Here is a 12,326-nt window from a genome sequence, read left to right as displayed (position 1 = left end):
CATGGCCTCGATCAAGTTTGATCTTGGGTCTTGATCCTGGCCCTCGAGCCTTGCCTTCGATCATCGCCCTCGAGCTGGACCTTCGATCGTGGCTTCGATACTGAGCCCCGTCCCTGGCTTCGACTTAGGCCTCGATCGTGGGCTCGATATCTGGGGCTCGATCACATCCCAGAATATACAGCAGAAGGGAAAATTCCAGCAGCTTTTTAAGTCCAACTTTTGATCCGTTAACCATCCGAAACTCACCCGAGGCCCTCGGGACCTCAACCAAATATACCAACAAGTCCTAAAATATCATACGAATTTAGTCGAACCTCTAAATCACATCAAACAACGCTAAAACCATGAATCATACCCCAATTCAAGCTTAATAAAACTAAGAGTTTTCAACTTCTAGGTTCGATGTCGGAACCTATCAAATCAACTCCGATTGACCTCAAATTTTACACACAAGTCATAAATAACATAACGGAGGTATGAAAATTTTTGGAACTGGATTCCGACTCTAGTATCAAAAAGTCAACTCATTAGTCAAACTTCCAACTTAAATTCTTGTTTTTAGCCATTTCAAGCCTAATTTAACTACGGACTTCTAAATAAAATTTCGAACACGCTCCTAAGTCTAAAATCACCATACGGAGCTGTTGGAATCATAAAAATTCTATTCCGGGGTCGTTTTCTTAAAATATTGACCGAAGTCAAACTTAGCACTTTAAGGCCAACTTAAGGAACTAAGTGTTCCGATTTCACCCCAAACACTTCCAAATCCCGAACCAACCATTCCCGCAAGTCATAAATTATTACAAGTACCTACGAGAAGTTTTATTTTAGGGAACGGGATTCTAAAAGTTAAAATGACCGGTTGGGTCATTACAAAATATATGTCACTCGTTTGTTCAAAGTGAACTTTATTCTGGTGGCATATTTGCATACATTTATCTTGACTTGGATATAAAACTCTCATTTTTTATCGTGGGATTCTTGACTCTGACATGGAGTTCTCGATTCTTTTTGTGTATGTGTAGTATATGTATTTTTGAAGAACTCATTCAACATTGTTTGAAGTTTTTATGTTTGATATGAGAAAGACAACTAACTGAGTTGAGATTGTGGTAAATAATATCGAAATACTCTTAGGAATTCTATCTCCCAAGGAAATTAATTGCTTGTATCACTTCTTATAATGTCAGGTCAAATTGACTAATCTTCAAATTTAAGTAATCTCCCTAGTGTTCGAGTTTTGAGGTATGAGAACTCAAACACTGGAATCATAATTGGACAGTCCCCAGTTTAATAGTACCTAATAGGATAGCTAGTTTCAATGTTGATGGACTTTCAAACGGTCCAGTTCCAACATAGGGACGGTACCAGAACTCTTTTTATATAATATTTTTTTACTCTGGACGGGAACTACAGAGGTTCCAAAATATTGTCGAGGATCATGACATATCTTGATTTGAGCTATTCATACTGGCTTTGATAAGTTTTCGATTTAAAGCCTTATTATCGGAGTAATTTTTACTGCTTTCTTTATAAATTTCTTGCATTATATATTTTGTTTGTCTGGTTCATGTGGCATTTTAGCTTTGGGACCCTTGAATATTCTCAAATATAATACTCCTTCAATACGTCAGTACGGGATGAGACGCACTAAGAGTTGTCGAGAGAGTGCTTGTCTGTGGGTAAAGTCCTATTTTGCAAGTAATCAATTAATTTATTATGCCAAAATTAAATAAGTCGAGCTTACCTCATTTTCATTCTAATTGATGATAGATCGGGGATCGCCCAAAGGGATGACTCGATCCCGAGACTATTTGATCCGGAAACGATATTTCTCAATAAGAACCCGGAGTTGCGTCTGGATTCAGTGATATCAGCAGTAGATCGGAGACTATCACATCCGACTCGATTTTCTTGGGTTGCATAGTTTTTTTGGATTTGATTAATCGTTAAATCAATATTTTTGCTCTGAGTCCCCTAGCTAACTCAAGCCCTGTAGCATATGCTTAATACTCATTTTTGTTGTTAGTAATAAAATAACTTTTGTGAATTATCTAACTACTTTCCCTCATAGGCATTAAGCATTGTCCCTGACCCGGAACTTTTAATACTTGTGGACCTAATTGTGTAGAAGGTCCAGATCCCGAGAATTATCCCAAAAATAATATATACTTTCTTTTCAGCTTCGGGTAATATGTTCAAGCTAAGATTAATCATAAAATCTGCTAAACTTGTGATTTTATAGCCGTACATGGCTAATAAATAATATCATATTCCCTAAGTTCGACTACTCATTTAGCTAGCCTTCCTGACAGTTCACGTTTATGCAAAATATTGCGTAATAAAAATATAGTGACTATGGGAATTGAATGATATTGAAAATAAAGCCTTAGATTTAGGGCAGCTGCAATTAATGCCAGCTTCTCAAAATTTAGATATGTAGTTTCCGTATCTAAGAGCATTTTATAATAGATAGGAGAATGTGTACCTTTATCTTCTTGAATTAAGATTGTATTTACTGAGACATCCGAGACAATTTGGTATACCAGCAATCATCTTTCTCCTCGGAATTTTGAAAGTAATGATGGGTTGATATTAGTTAGCGAGTCCAAATGATTCAACTTTTCGAACTAAACCGACCTTTCGAAATTTTGTAACTTTATCTTTTATTATTTGACTCCAGTTTCTTCTTTTGCTTGACCGGATTATACCGCGGGGTCAATATTGAGCATATAAACGATTATCTCCGGTGGTATACCTGTTATGTTAGCATGGAGGCAAGCAAAGTAATTTGCGTTATCACGTAAAAGTTTAATTAACTTACCTTTAAATTCGGTGTCGAGTCTCGACCAACGTAAACCTTCCTATTTGGGAAGTCAATAATAGTTTCTAGTTCTTCAGCATTTGACCTTGTGGCTTCTGATTCCTTCAGTTCAATGATTGTTTCCGAAAATATTTGTCTAATTTTCCATGGTTATTAATGAACCTTCTTCCTCGTAATCTTTAATTATTCATCCCGCACCTATCTGTTCTTTTCCAGTTGTCAGGTGCGGTATCTTTGTAAGCAATCCCCTGGATATTTTACCTATGTTTTTCCTAACCTTTCTTTTTCTCCTGTGAAATTTTGCAATTTAGCAAAGTGATTCCTTACCTGTTCGGGAAGTTCCGGATGTTTTTCAGCCCGTGAAGAAAATTTCGTATCTCTTTGCTCGGACTTTTTTTTTTGGATTTCTGCGTGTAGATTCGGATCACCCAAGAATCATCTCTGTTTGATCTTCTATTTTGACTTTCGATTGAACCTGCGTGCCTTCCTTTATTTGAAACCCGGTGTTGTAACGGTTATGCATATCATTCTCGTGGGATAGTTGGATATTCCCGTAGGTGTTCTATCTGCTCGTTCTGTTCCTTGATCTGTTTCTGTTAAGTTTTAGAACTAAATTTTGCATATTAAAATTACCTGATGTATCTGAACCTCATGTTTCGGTACTGTTTGGCGCAAATTTATTTTAACCAGTTCCGATACTAATATTTGCGGTACCAATATACCGATGTACATTCTATATTTTTATCTGTTTGTTGCTTACTTATCATTATCATGGCTATTATTCCCTTTTCATTTTTCATGGTAAAGCCATTTCCATCTTGGTTGCCCTCAACTATGTTGATTGACAAATTTTGGCTATGATGAAGGTTTAAACGGAAAACAAGCGAATATCTATCTACTATATTAAAAGCGTCTTTAGCGAAATGTCGTTCGACCTTTTTTTACCATTTAAAAATATATTATATATTGGATAAAATAGTAATTTAAGTTATTTGCCTAAAATTTAGGGCTTCAAAATTAATTATATTTTGTATATTAAATACTTCCTTATTTAAAATAGGTATGAATCCTAATTTATAGGACTTCAAAATCAATCACTGAACTTTTACCTTAAAAAATCATTAAAAGAAAGAAAAAACCACAAACATACTTTTACCATGTTTGTTTCCTCGTCCCTTTTATTAATAAGAGATAATGTGACTATTATATTTGTATTCTAGATATTTAATAAAATACCTACAACAAAAGACTAAATATTAAAACTAACGTTTTTTTCCATTTCAAACTTGATCTTTATAAACAAAAAAGAAAATTTGAAGTCCCTCCAAATTAATGTTAAATATTATATTAAATACTTCATTTATAAGTCATTTAATTATATTTAGAATTTTTAAAATTTTAAAATTAATAAAACTCTTATTTATTGTTTTTTTCTTATTTGGACTGAAAGTCCTAATATTTAAAACTTTAAAATATTAAAATTTTACTTTATATAGATCATGCGCTTAAATTACGCGGAATACCTTATGCACCGAGCTGCCTTTTTTTAGTTTTAATTTTAAGTCATTCTCTGGAGTAAATATGCCATGGATGAGTTTTCTTTCAATTATAAATTCTCTCACAAGCTTGCTTTAGTATCTTTTAATTTTTTTATTTATTTTCATTGCTATTTAATTTGATTTTTTGATCATATGAAAGTTGTAGATTACTAGTTGCCTAATTATATATTTTAAGTTCTATACTTTAGCACTATTTAAGTTTTTAAGAACTTGTTCTTGCTGAGACTGGAAAAAAAAAACATGATAACTTGTAAAATTAAAGTTATAATATTATTAAACTGAAATAAATTTTAAGTTGAATTATTGACTTATGATTGAGGATTTTTATGAGACCTTCATTATTTATTGAGTTATTATACAAGATTAACATATATGATCACCTTCTTGAATTTATACTTTTATTTTATTATTTAAACACAAATTTTAAATAAATTAGTACTCATTGAGATAGAATACACGTGCATCGCGAGTACGTTAAGACAAATTACATTAGACAAATTAGTCATTTGATTGTCCTAATATTTAGGACCTAAAAATTCATTAAATTTTGGTTATTAAATCTTTACTTATTTAAACTAGGTACCTAAAATGTAGGAATTTAAAATCGATTAAAATTTTACCTTAAATAAGTAATTAAGAAGTTAATTATTTGGATCATTAGTACAAAATTTGTAGCCATTCTTTTGAAGTAATTTCTGTATGGCAATTAGAAAATGACGGTACTTTATCATGATGAACAAAATAGTTTTTTAACATCAATGAGTAAGTTTTAGAAGAATTTTTTTAACTTCACTTAGTATTTGCAACAAAGTATATTAATTTTATAGTAATTACGTGGTAAATAAAAATTAAAAACTACTAAATATATAGGAAAATAACATTTCACTTAATTTGTCTTCTTCAATAAATCGAGACTATTATAAAAGTACGAAACTTAAACGCAAAACTGGTCGACCTTTTATCATATAAATAAACTTTATATTGGATAAAATTAATGTTTAATTAATATTTTAAATATTTAGGGCGTTAAAATTAAATAAAATTTTGATTATTAAATTTTTTTCTTATTTGAACTATATAAGAACTCCTAATATTTAGGAATGTGATCCCAATAAGATTACTTATATAAGTTGATTAAGTTAATTTTTACAAAAATAGATAAGAAATTGTTATTTCACCTGGAATACCACTAATAAAGGTGACATTAAAAGTCTTCCACTTCAAGATACGTAGAGATGAAAACTTAAAGCAAAACTCATGAGCTCACAATTATTTTCAAATTAACTAAATTTTTAAAGATTTAAGGTGAATAATGTTAAAAATGTTAGCTTTTTCAAACTATTCTTTTTAAAAAATGTTAATAAAATACTTTCCAAAGTGATGTCATAGAGTTTCACAATTTTTCACAGTGTCGATAATCTATCCGGCGGATAGATATTGCATTAATCGCAAATAAATATCAAATTAGGGATATATGGCTAATTGATATACCCATCATTATTGACCTATGAAAGTAACGATATTTATTAGTATGTATAATCTCTTTATCATGATAAATCTGTTCCTAACGAAAGTCCAAATAATAAGGTATTTTGTAGAGCATAGATGTTCTTTTATTGAGTTAGATAAATGTGATTATTGTTCATCATTTTTTCAGGAATTTGGATTTTTTAAATTTTCATTTAATAATTCAGACACTTTTGTAAATAATGTCTATGTAATTTTTATAAAATTTATATTTATTGATATAAAATACACGCACAACGCGCGTACTCTAAATACTAGTTAAAAATAATTGTTAATATCTTTGGATGAATAAAAAATTTGCTCGAGTTCCCGGTAACGGAACCAAACTGTTTAACCCAAAAATGATTTTCAAGGTCAAAGTAATAAATTTTATATGACGGGCCACAAGCAACCGATTCGATTCGAAAGATATAAATTTTCGTTAATACAACATGATAGAGAAGTGAAAAATAAATTCAATGATAGATTATCACGCCCAACTATGCCTTATAAAAAGGACTAAGCGGTCGTTGCAAATATATTCCGGTTGACAAGTCCTGAGTCAAATCTCACAGGGAATTAACCTATTAAACACAACTACTAGACTCGCACAAACTCATGCAATCAATATTCAGAAATATTTAAATAACAAATTGGATGTTTACTAACTAAATATCACGTAATGAAAATGCAGTAATTAATAACTAACTACAAACAAGTTGTAGACGAGAATTGGAATGGTCTTAGGTTCTGATTTCCCCTATTGTAAGAATCTTTTCCGCTATATTTTCTATAAATTTGCCTACGTTTTCTCTACCGATCATGAGCTCTCTGAGTGTTGTAATTGTCCCCCAAGTAACTGCCACAATTTACTAGACATATTCTTCCGAATTACGCTAGCTGGCACTAAGTTACGGCTCACTCGGATCGCACCAAGATTTCGTTATTCCTAATCCCACCTTTAAATCCTCCGTATTGATCCCTCATATATGTTAGGAGTGATGTTGTTCAACAACAACCTAAATATGCACTCTCTTCCGAGTAATACGCAGTAAATAGGCACAGCCGATTAAGAGCTCTTCAACCAACCACAATATAAACGTAGTTGAACAAATAGAGAAAAAGCTACGACAAATCTATATTAACGTAAAAGGAAAATCATCCTCCAATAGGTTTCATCAAAACCCTAGATTAGAAGTTTAGCTACCCATACTCATAGTAACAATATCCCAAGTATTTTGCATAAATAAATTACAAAGTAAAGATGAAAGAATGCAGAAATTGATGGTTTTATCCCCCAACAGGTGTTCCACGAGCTATTCTTGCCTCCGGTCGCAAAACTCTTCCAAAAGTAGTGTTTAATGCCTATTTATATGTGTAGGAAAAGATCTAAACGACATAACCCCGTCCAAGTCTAACAAGGAGATGAAATAAGCCTTCAAAATCCGGATTAGGCTCGCCTCAGACCGTGCCTCGTGAGGTAAACGCGAGATGAATCTCGCCTCAGATTGTGCGGTGTCTGCCTCCACGTGAGCTCAACCTCGCCTTACCCCTCGGGTCGCCTGCTCCCACGGGAGCTCAGAGGCTCACCTCGCCAGCTCTAACGCGAGCTCAATAGCTTGCTTCGCCAGCTTCCTCATTTTTCCGCTGCTCACTTCTTTCTTTCTTCCTTCCAACTGTTTTCGAGCACGCTTTATACTTTAAATATTCCTTTTGCTCTAATTTTATCTCTATTGTACCTACACTTAAAATAGACTCCATTACGCATAAATAAAGTATAGTCTAGCATTAAAGCACCTAAAATGTAAGGTAAATAATCACTAAAATGTGGAATTATAGCCGCACATCAATACCCCATACTTCAACGTTTCTCGTCCTCGAGCAATCAAACTACACTTATAAACATGACCTTTTTAAGCAATTCACTTAACTCGTCACACCAAGAATCTTTAAAATATACTAAGCACAAAGGTGTAACATCCTCACCTCAAGATTTGACTCACAAATACCATGCATTATTCATAATTCACTTACTTACTCTAACATGGAGGTCAACGACATTACCTCTCTATCATGAATCACGTGAAATTCCCCGGGTCTGACAACTTCTCAGCTATGGGTCTCGCCACGATAGCACTACAGGTCCGGGTTAGTGTAACAATGGCCAAGTCTTGGAAGTCGAACTTGCGAGACATCAAATCCTTCATCATTTTGGCATACGGAGGCATCTCCCTTAAGGCATCAATCAGTGGAATGTTCACCTGGATTTGTTTTAACATCTCCATGAATTTCTTATACTGCTCATCCTTCTGATATTTGGCCAATATCTGTGGGAATGGTGCTGGAGGTCACTTCCTTCCTGTGATTTGAGTTTGATCCTGCTCGGGCACTGCTTCTACTGCCTTTTCTTGCACCACCTCAGTCTCATTCACAACCTCTTTTTCTTTGCTTGCGTCCTCTTGTGCATGTTGTATCGTTACCTCAGTCAACCCTGTTGGATCATCTACCTCAATGGGTACTGGCACAAGAGTTTCAGTTGGCCGGCTTTCGCGAGCAATTTCTTACTCTAGATCTAGATCTCTACCATTTCTTAGACTCACTGCCATAAGCTGCTTCGGGCTCTGCTCTTTTGGATTGACATGTGTGTCTGCAGGTAACGTCCCTTGGGGCGATTATTCAGAGCCATTGATATCTACCCTAATTGAATCTCAATGCCTTTTATCGTTGAGTCATGTGCGTCCACTCTCTCTTGCATTTTTCCATTGGCCCCAATCAGTTGTTGCAACATTCCTTTAATTTCAAACAACCCATCATCTTGTCTTACTATCTGTTGTTGTTGAGGCTATTGATACGCTAGTTGCTGATTTTGCTGGTTGTATCCTTGTTGCCTTTGGTAAAGCACAACTTAACCTTGTGGTCGCATAGCTCCAGGATTGCTGCTATTATTGTATTGTTGTTGTGCTGGTCTATATTGTTGATTCTGTTGCCCCCAATTCTGACCACCTTGCCTCTGTCCTCAATAGTTGTCCACATAGTTCATAGCTTTCTGATAGTGCTGGTTGTCACTTTTTGCACTCCAAGAGAATACCTATAGTTGGTTAATGCATGGCGTACATAAGCCCCCATTAGTCGCATCAACTATGTGTACTTGCTGCTTCTGGCCTGATTCATCGATCTTTTTGGTGAGGATACTCATTTGCGTCATCAGAGTGGCCATATTTTTGGCTATGGAGTTGTTGGGGTCTAAAGCCACAGAGTGAACGATAGGAGTGATTGTAGAGTTTCTTGTCATCCATCTTGAGTTTTGAGTCATTTTATCAAGTAGGATCTTGCATTCTCTGAATGATTTGCTCAAAAATGCTCCACTTGCTGAAGCATCAACATTGGCCTTTAAGTTGTTTGCCAATCCATGTAGAACCTCTATCCCAATAGCTGATCTGGAATACCATGATGTGGACACTTAACCAGCATACCCTTGAACCTCTCCCACGTTTCTTGTAATGTTTCTGTTGGTCTCTGCGTGAAGCACAATATCTCATCAATTTGTTTGGCAGTCTTATTGGTGGGTAGAACTTGTTCAAAAATTGCTTGACTAATTCCTCCCAAGTAGTGATGGAGTTTATGGGGAGTGAATTAGGAGCCTCTCCCGTCACCTAGAATGGAAACATTAGCAGGTTTATTGCTTCCGGTGTCACATTAGGTTGCTTTTGCATGACACATATCGACAAGAAATTTTTTAGATGCTACTGAGGATCTTAAATGTAAGACTCTGAGAACAGTCACTTGTTCTGCAACAGATGTAACATGTTGTTTGTGATTTGAAATAATTCTGCTTGTATCTGAGGGACTGCAATTGTGGTTGCCAGATTTTCGGCGGTGGGTTGTGCCCAATCATACAAGGCTGCTTCTAGCACAAGAGGCACCACACCCTGATTGTTCGGGTTATTCGCATTATTTCTATTGTTTGGGTTTTCTATTACGTCATCCATGTTTGGTTCGATTTGTTCTATTAGGTTCTGTTTCTGTTTGCCCTTCTTGTTTGCATGATTCAGTGCCTTGAAAACTTTCTCAGGATCTGATAATGCTTCGAATAATTTACCAGTTCTTGAGGAGTTTCTAGGCATGCACCTCTAACATCCAAGACTACAAACGTTAAAATTTCAATGTATTTACTTTAAAATGAAGAAAATAGACTACACTAATAATTCTAGCACTTCTTTTAGCTGCAACTAATAACATCGTTAATTTCCGGCAACGATGCCAAAATTTGATCATGCCCAACTATGCCTTATAAAAAGGACTAAGCGGTCGTTGCAAATATATTGCGGTTAACAAGTCCGGAGTCGAATCTCACAGGGAATTAACCTATTAAGCACAGCTACTAGACTCGCACAAATTCACGCAATCAATATTCAAAAATATTTAAATAACAAATTGGATATTTACTAACTAAATATCACGTAATAAAAATGCAGTAATTAATAACTAACTACGAACAAGTTGTAGACAAGGATTGGAATGGTTTAAGATTTTGATTTTCCCTATTGTCGGAATCCTTTCTGCTGTGTTTTCTATAAATTTGCCTAAGTTTTCTCTACCGATCATGAGCTCTCTGAGTGTCGTAATTCGCTCCGCTCCCGAGTAACTACCATAATTTACTAGATATATTCTTCCAAATTATATTAGCTGGCACTAAGTTATGGCTTACTCGGATCGTACCAAGGTTTCGTTATTCCTAATCCCATATTTAAACCCTCTGTATTGATCCCCCGTATACGTTAGGAGTGATGTTGTTCAACAACTACCTAAATATGCACTCTCTTCCGAGTCATACACACTAAATAGGCACAGTCGATTGAGAGCTCTTCAACCAACCACAATATAAACGTAGTTAAACAAATAGAGAAAAAGTTACGGCAAATCTATATTAATGTAACATAAAAATCATCCTCCAATAGGTTCCATCAAAACCCTAGATTAGAAATTTAGCTACTTATACTCATAGTAACAATATCCCAAGTATTTTGCATAAATAAATTATAAAGTAAAGATGAAGGAATGTAGAAATCGATGGTTCTATCCCCCAACAGGTGTTCCACGAGCTATTCTTGCCTCCGGTCGCAAAACTCTTCCAAAAGCGGTGTCTAATGCCTATTTATATGTGTAGGAAAAGACCTAAACGACATAACCCCAGTCCAAGTCTAACAAGGAGATGAAATAAGCCTTCAAAATCCAGATCAGGCTCGCCTCAGACCGTGCCTCGTGAGGTAAACGCGACATGAATCTCGCCTCAGACTGTGCGGCGCCTGCCTCCACGCGAGCTCAACCTCGCCCTACCCCTCGCGTCTCCTGCTCCCACGCGAGCTCAGAGGCTCGCCTCGCCAGCTCTAATGCGACCTCAATAGCTTGCTTTGCCAGCTTCCTCATTTTTCCGCTCCTCACTTCTTTCTTTCTTTCTTTCTTTTTTTCAACTGTTTTCGAACACACTTTATACTTTAAATATTCCTTTTTCTCTAATTTCTTCTCCAATGTACTTACATATAAAATAGACTCCATTACGCGCAAATAAAGTATAGTTTAGCATTAAATCACCTAATGTGTAAGGTAAATAATGTACTAAAATATGGAATTATAGCCGCACATCAATAGATAATATAATAAATATAAAGCAGAGAAGAAACAATTCTTATTGAATGATCCTTGATAGGATGATGAGCCAAACAGTGCTTGAAGGGCCGAACTATGGCTAACTTGGGAGCAAGATCCTATGAATTACAATGTATATAATTGTGAAGAAAAATTAGATTCCCCCGATGGAGATAAAAGTATGTCTATTTATAGGGCTAGATCTAAGTAACCATTCTCCTTGAATTATGGGTCCATTATGAGCATTTACTCAATCCATCCGTTATTTTTGGAAGACTTATAACAACAGTGTAAATGTTGGAATTCCGTAACTGATGAGTTAATTCCGTAATTGAGGAATCAATCACGTGCCTGTTGAGTCAATCTCGTGCCTGTTGAGTTAATCTCGTACTGTTGAGTCAATCTCGTAATTGTTTGCCTTGTTTTGACCGTTTCAATCATTTATTACATTTATTATACATTACATAAGTGATTTGTAACTGTTGGCATAATGATGGTAAATCTCATGTAATCCAGGATTAATTGATTCTTTACTCATTTGTAATTATGAGCTATTCTCCCATAACTGATCCAGAACTATTTTATGATTGTCAGTTCCAACACTAATAGGCACGGTACGAGTATGCTCGGTCCCAAGGGTGTCTCACATATCATCTTTACATTTCATTCTTCATTTTTCTCATAACTTTGCTGACATGTGTCGCCATTTAATAGACCCGTGTGGGGAGTGTATTTTTCACTAATACAGAAAGTTCAAACAGCAAATGATCCTAATGTGTCGATAGAAAAGA

At 35.1% G+C, this 12,326-nt stretch overlaps 1 non-coding gene across 1 annotated transcript; it reads left to right on the top strand.

The window, feature by feature from the left end:
- The first annotated feature begins 9,331 nt into the window (after window positions 1-9,331).
- On the top strand, window positions 9,332-9,438 carry LOC142177738 (small nucleolar RNA R71). The gene has a single exon (XR_012706297.1). It is a non-coding gene; the product is annotated as a small nucleolar RNA R71 (small nucleolar RNA).
- Window positions 9,439-12,326: the final 2,888 nt, after the last annotated feature.

This window comes from Nicotiana tabacum, chromosome 23, assembly GCF_000715075.1.
Source record: "Nicotiana tabacum cultivar K326 chromosome 23, ASM71507v2, whole genome shotgun sequence".
Classification (NCBI taxonomy): domain Eukaryota; kingdom Viridiplantae; phylum Streptophyta; class Magnoliopsida; order Solanales; family Solanaceae; genus Nicotiana; species Nicotiana tabacum.
This window is presented reverse-complemented; position numbering and strand designations above follow the sequence as displayed.